This window comes from Triticum dicoccoides, chromosome 3B (assembly GCF_002162155.2).
Source record: "Triticum dicoccoides isolate Atlit2015 ecotype Zavitan chromosome 3B, WEW_v2.0, whole genome shotgun sequence".
Taxonomy (NCBI): domain Eukaryota; kingdom Viridiplantae; phylum Streptophyta; class Magnoliopsida; order Poales; family Poaceae; genus Triticum; species Triticum dicoccoides.
The window spans coordinates 440,264,113-440,271,329 of record NC_041385.1 but is presented as its reverse complement, the minus strand read 5'-3'; positions in this window follow the sequence as shown (position 1 = coordinate 440,271,329).

Below are 7,217 nucleotides of genomic sequence, written 5' to 3'. Positions count from 1 at the left end.
TTGGTATTCACACTATGAATATGTGTAACATCACGTTCGAGATTCATTAAGAATAAACCATTGACCAGCGGGGCATGACCATAAAACATATCTCTCATATAAATAGAACAACCATTATTCTCGGATTTAAATGAGTAGCCATCTCATATTAAACGAGATCCAGATACAATGTTCATGCTCAAAGCTGGCACTAAATAACAATTTTTGATGTTTAAAACTAATCCCGTAGGTAAATGTAGAGGTAGCGTGCCGACGGCGATCACATCGATCTTGGAGCCATTCCCGACGCGCATCATCACCTCGTCCTTCGCCAGTCTCCGCTTATTCCGCAACTCCTGTTTTGAGTTACAAATATGAGCAACCGCACTGGTATCATATACCCAGGAGCTACTACGAGTACTGGTAAGGTACACATCAATTACATGTATATCACATATACCTTTGGTGTTGTCGGCCTTCTTGTCCGCTAAGTACTTGGGGCAGTTCGCTTCCAGTGTCCGTTTCCCTTGGAATAAAAGCACCCAGTCTCAGGTTTGGGTCCATGCTTTGGCTTCTTCCTGGCAACTGGCTTACCGGGCGCGGCAACTCCCTTGCCATCCTTCTTGAAGTTCTTCTTACCCTTGCCTTTCTTGAAACTAGTGGCTTTATTGACCATCAACACTTGATGTTCCTTTTTGATCTCCACCTCCGCTGACTTCAGCATTGAAAATACCTCAGGAATGGTTTTCACCATCCCCTGCATATTGTAGTTCATCACAAAGCTCTTGTAGCTAGGTGGGAGCGACTGAAGGATTCTGTCAATGACCGCGTCATCCGGGAGATTAACTCCCAGCTGAGACAAGCGGTTGTGCAACCCAGACAATTTGAGTATGTGCTCGCTGACAGAACCATCCTCCTCCATCTTACAACTGTAGAACTTGTCGGAGACTTCATATCTCTCGACCCGGGCATGAGCTTGGAAAACCATTTTTAGCTCTTGGAACATCTCATATGCTCCGTGCTGCTCAAAACGCTTTTGGAGCCCTGGTTCTAAGCTGCAAAGCATGCCACACTAAACTAGGGAGTAATCATCACTACGCGACTGCCAGGCGTTCAAAACGTCTTGAGTTGCTAGGAAAACGGGTGCTTCACCTAGCGGTGCATCTAGGACATATGCTTTCTTGGCAGCTATGAGGATGATCCTCAAGTTCCGGACCCAGTCCGTATAATTGCTACCATCGTCTTTCAGCTTGGTTTTCTCTAGGAATGCATTGAAGTTGAGGGAAACATTAGCATGGGCCATTTGATCTACAAGACATATTGCAAAGATTTTAGACTAAGTCCATGACAATTAAGTTCATCTAATCAAATTATTTAATGAACTCCCACTTAGATAGACATCCCTCTAGTCATCTAAGTGATACATGATCCAAGTCAACTAGGCCGTGTCCGACCATCACGTGAGACGGACTAGTCATCATCGGTCAACATCTTCATGTTGATCGTATCTTCTATATGACTCATGTCCGACCTTTCGGTCTCTTGTGTTCCGAGGCCATGTCTGTACATGCTAGGCTTGTCAAGTCAACCTAAGTGTTTTGCATGTGTAAATCTGGCTTACACTCATTGTATTCGAACGTTAGAATCTATCACACCCGATCATCACATGGTGCTTCGAAACAACGAACCTTCGCAACGGTGCACAGTTAGGGGGGACACTTTCATGAAATTTTATGAGGGATCATCTTATTTATGCTACCATCGTTCTAAGCAAATAAGATGTAAAACATGATAAACATCACATGTAATCAAATAGTGACATGATATGGCCAATATCATTTTGCTCCTTTTGATCTCCATCTTCGGGGCGCCATGATCATCATCGTCACCGGCATGACACCATGATCTCCATCATCGTGTCTTCATGAAGTTGTCTCGCCAACTATTACTTCTACTACTATGGCTAACGGTTTAGCAATAAAGTAAAGTAATTACATGGCGTTATTCAATGACACGCAGGTCATACAATAAATTAAAGACAACTCCTATGGCTCCTGCCGGTTGTCATACTCATCGACATGCAAGTCGTGATTCCTATTACAAGAACATGATCAATCTCATACATCACATATATTTCATTCATCACATCCTTTTTGGCCATATCACATCACACGGCATATGCTGCAAAAACAAGTTAGACGTCCTCTAATTGTTGTTGCATGTTTTTGCGTGGCTGCTATAGGTTTCTAGCAAGAACGTCTCTTACCTATGCCAAAACCACAACGTGATATGCCAATTGATATTTACCCTTCGTAAGGACCCTTTTCATCGAATCCGATCCGACTAAAGTGGGAGAGACAGACACCTGCTAGCCACCTTATGCAACTAGTGCATGTCAGTCGGTGGAACCTGTCTCACGGAAGCGTACGTGTAAGGTCGGTCCGGGCCGCTTCATCCCACGATGCTGCTGAAACAAGATAAGACTAGTAGTGGCAAGTAAATTGACAAAATCGATGCCCACAACAAACTTGTGTTCTACTCGTGCATAGAAATTATGCATATACCTAGCTCATGATGCCACTGTTGGGATCGTTGTAGAAATTAAAACTTTCCTACGCATCACCAAGGTCAATCTATGGAGTAACTAGCAACTAGAGAGAGGGTAGTGCATCTTCATACCCTTGAAGATCGTGAGACAGAAGCGTTGCACGTACGCGGTTGGAGGAGTCGTACACGTAGCGATTCAGATCGCGGCAGAATCCCATCTAAGCGTCGAACAACAATGCCTCCGCGTTTAACACACGTGCAACCCGGTGACGTCTCCCGTGCCTTGATCCAGAAAGGAGGAGGGAGAGGTTGAGGAAGAGGGCTCCAGCAGCAGCACAACGGCGTGGTGGTGATGGAGTAGCAGTTCTCCGGCAGGGCTTCGCCAAGCTCTTGCGGAGGAGGAGAGGTGTTGGGGAGGGGAGGTGCTGCGCCTTGGATGTGGTGCTGCACCCCTCCCTCCACCCCTCTATTTATAGGAAGAAGGGGGAAGGGGGTCGGAAGCTCTAGATGGGATCTAGAGGGGGGCGGCGGCCAAGGGGGGAGGGGGCTTGCCCCCCAAGCCAAGGGGGGGCGCCCCCTTTAGGGTTCCCCCTCCCCCCAACCCTAGGCGCATGGGCCCTAGGGGGGTGGCGCCCAGCTCACTTGGGGCTGGTTCCCTTCCACTTACAGCCCATAAGGCCCTCCGGCGCAGGTGGACCCTCCCGGTGGACCCTCGGAACCCCTCCGGTGGTCCCGGTACAATACGGTATACCTCCGAATATTTTCGGTGACCGTATGATGACTTCCCATATATAAATCTTCACCTCCGGACCATTCCAGAACTCCTCGTAATGTACGGGATCTCATCCGGGACTCCGAACAACATTTGGTAATCACATACAAATCTTCCTTATAACCCTAGCGTCATCGAACCTTAAGTGTGTAGACCCTACGGGTTCGGGAATCATGTAGACATGACCGAGGCAGCTCTCCGGCCAATAACCAATAGCGGGATCTGGATACCCATGTTGACTCCCACATGTTCGATGATGATCTCATTAGATGAACCATGATGTCGAGGATTCAAGCAATCACGTATACAATTCCCTTTGTCAATTGGTATGTTACTTGCCCGAGATTCGATCGTCGGTATCCCAATACCTCGTTCAATCTCGTTACCGGCAAGTCACTTTACTCGTTCCGTAATGCATGATCCCGTGACCAACTACTTAGTCACATTGAGCTCATTATGATGATGCATTACCGAGTGGGCCCAGAGATACCTCTCCGTCATACGGAGTGACAAATCCCAATCTTGATTCGTGCCAACCCAACAGACACTTTCGGAGATACCTGTAGTGCACCTTTATAGCCACCCAGTTACGTTGTGACGTTTGGTACACCCAAAGCATTCCTACGGTATCCAGGAGTTGCATGATCTCATGGTCTAAGGAAATGATACTTGACATTAGAAAAGCTCTAGAAAACGAACTACATGATCTTGTGCTATGCTTAGGATTGGGTCTTGTCCATCACATCATTCTCCTAATGATGTGATCCCGTTATCAATGACATCCAATGTCCATAGTCAGGAAACCATGACCATCTGTTGATCAACAAGATAGTCAACTAGAGGCTCACTAGGGACATGGTGTGGTCTATGTATTCACACGTGTATTATGGTTTCCGATCAATACAATTATAGCATGAACAATAGACAATTATCATGAACAAGGAAATATAATAATAACCATTTTATTATTGCCTCTAGGGCATATTTCCAACATGGGCGAGGTCACAGGAAGATGCGGGCGAGTGAGTGGAGGCCGGGGTGATCACAGGAGGCGTCGAGGAGGTGTGTGGAGCTCGGGTGGTTGGCAATGGTGCGGTGGCGGCGGTCAGCTCCGGTGACCAATCGAGGAGGCGGCGGGGTTTCATGGTGCGGGAAAAAGAGGGGGACTAGTCGAGGGGGAGGATATATATATGGGTAGAGTCTTGGGAGAGGGGGTGGATCGGTGGAGATTGAATCCCGAGAGATCCGGGATACGGCGGCGGTAGCGACGATGCCCGTGGCTTGCGAAGGAGGAAGAAGAGGTGGGGCCAAGCATCAGTGAGCGCGGGGAGGCGAGCGAGAGAGACGATGGGTGTGGGCGACCGAGGCGAGAGGACCGTGCGTTGTGGTAGGCCGTGGGCTGAAAGTCTCGCTGGGCCGAGCGGTTAGCGCTGGCCTGGCCGGCTGGATCTGTATTATTTTTTAACAAAGCACAAAGGAAATGAAACTAAACGAAAAAACAAAACAAAATATTATATAGACATATAATATGTAGAAATTTCCAGAAAACGATTTCCTACAACATGAACTATTTTTCAGGTCCAAACAAATCAACAAAAATTCAAATAAGGCAAACAGTGCTACTGTTACAATAAAACCCAAAAAACATTTTTTAAATACCAAAATGGTTTCATATTTATTTTCTCCTAATTTTCCATTTAAGGGAATCATTTTACCCTTATTTCCATTTATTTATTTTAGGAGGAAAATAATTTGAATAAAAGCCAAATAATTCCAACTTGAAAGTGGGTTTCAAAATAAATTCAAAGGGACTTTAAATTTGATTCTTTAAATCTTTCAACTCATATTTCACATAATTTGAAGAAGTCAATTTATTTTCTCTCATGAAAATCATTGAGTTAGATAAAGTTTCTGAATATATTTCCAAAGGTTATTCAAATCTTTTCAAAACCATTTTCATTTATTTAAATGGAAGAAGTCATATCAGCTTCACTCTAGGGTTTTGTGATGAAATAAATTTGAATTCATGGAGATCAAAATGCAAGATGAACGTTTTGGGGAAGTCCTTTTATTCCCTCTCATTCAACTTTCAAAAGTTCCAAATTTTACTCAATTTCACACAATCAATCACAAAACAAGTAGACAAACAACCATATTTATTTATTTAATATAACATTCCAAAATTTAGAATTTTGGGATGTTACAAACTCGGTGAACACGCACCTGCTCCTGCACCAGTACCCGCCACCACGCTCATAGCAGCCCATCCCCCATCTTTGGCATGCTTGGCGGAGCTTCGACATTAGCTGACCTTGATTCCCTCACGGTAATTACGCGTCGCACCCTCATCAACATATCTAATCTTTATTTTTCATTGCCTTTCAGATCTCTGACAGCGCACACATGTCTTCACAGGCCAACAAAAATCTGTAAACCCATCAAGGGCCAGTTGGTGGATGTGGGTGGTACCTGCAGACCAAACAGGGTAGTGTAGCACTTTCACAGAAGTATCTCATTGATTAATCGTCCCAAAAAAGAGCGGAGGAGAGTATTTATGGCGGCGTTTTTGTTACACACAAGGTGTCACAACTCTTGTGTGAAGTACTGCTTGAGCTTCTGCAAATACTATTACTATTCAAGGTAAACAACAAACTAAAAATGCGAGTAAAAGAGCATTTAAAAGGTCCCACTGGAAATCTTAATAAAAGTAAATAACGAGAGCTTAAAACATAAATGGTGTTTCCTACAATGAATAGAGTATGTGCGGAGAGATTTCAGTTCATGGTAAGAGTATATGAATTGTGCCAGTGCGATGGTAATACCAGTTACCTTGTATTGTACACACAGTATATGATATAAACTTTTTGTAGGCGGTTCTCCCTAGAATTATGAAACTCCTCCATTAGGCAATGGGCTTACCCATGATAGTTCCTCCTGCAGTAGTATCAAGCATAGTTTTCGACATAGGATTTAAGGCATTATAAAACATATGAAGAATTAACCATTGTTCCATTCCATGATTAGGACAATTCCTTATAGATTCCTTCACGCGATCCCATGCAAGCGCTAGTCGCTCATAATCTTCCAGCTTAAAACTTGTTATTTGCAAATGGACTTGCATAATCTTGCATGTGGGATGAACTTAGATAAAAACTTACTGCAACAATCTGTCCATGAAGCTATATTACCTATAGGCAACACTAAGCCATTCTTCCGCTATTCCTCTCAAAGAGAAAGGAAATATACACACTTCAAAGAGTCAGCATCATAATCCTTAATGTGTGTCATGTTACAAAATTCAGCAAAGTTATGCAAATGCATACCGGCATCCTCAGAAGAAGAGCCTCCCAATTGGTATGGTTGGACCATAGAGACTAGGTTAGGTTTTATCTCATACTTAGCGGCAGCAACATCAAGTTGTGCAATTGATTCATGCATCTAACTATTGATAGGGCTAGCAAAGCTTCCAATATTATGAGCCATGATAATGTTTTTTGGGTTTTCTAGTGACAACACTTGCAACAGAAATTAACTAAAAACATAAACGAAAACAGAAACAAAAACTCCAACACAAACACTAGGCACACAAATCTTCCTAGCAATGGTGCCAGAAAAATCTTTGATTAGTCCCTTTAGTGATTCGGTAAACAAGTAGAAAGGATTCTCGCCTTTTTCCCCATAGGTGACCCTGAGTTATTGGACCCATGAGAGGATGGTACCCTTTAAGTCAAGGTTTTCTGTAGGACCTTGAGAAGAGGTGTCTAGAGGGGGGGGGTGATTAGACACTAAGTACCAAAGTTGCAGTTTTTAAGATTCTTTAAAGTTTAAGTGGAGTTTAGGCACAATTTCAACATTCATAATACATATCAAGCAAGCATGCAAAGAGTGTATGAGCAGCGGAAAGTAAAGCATGCAACTT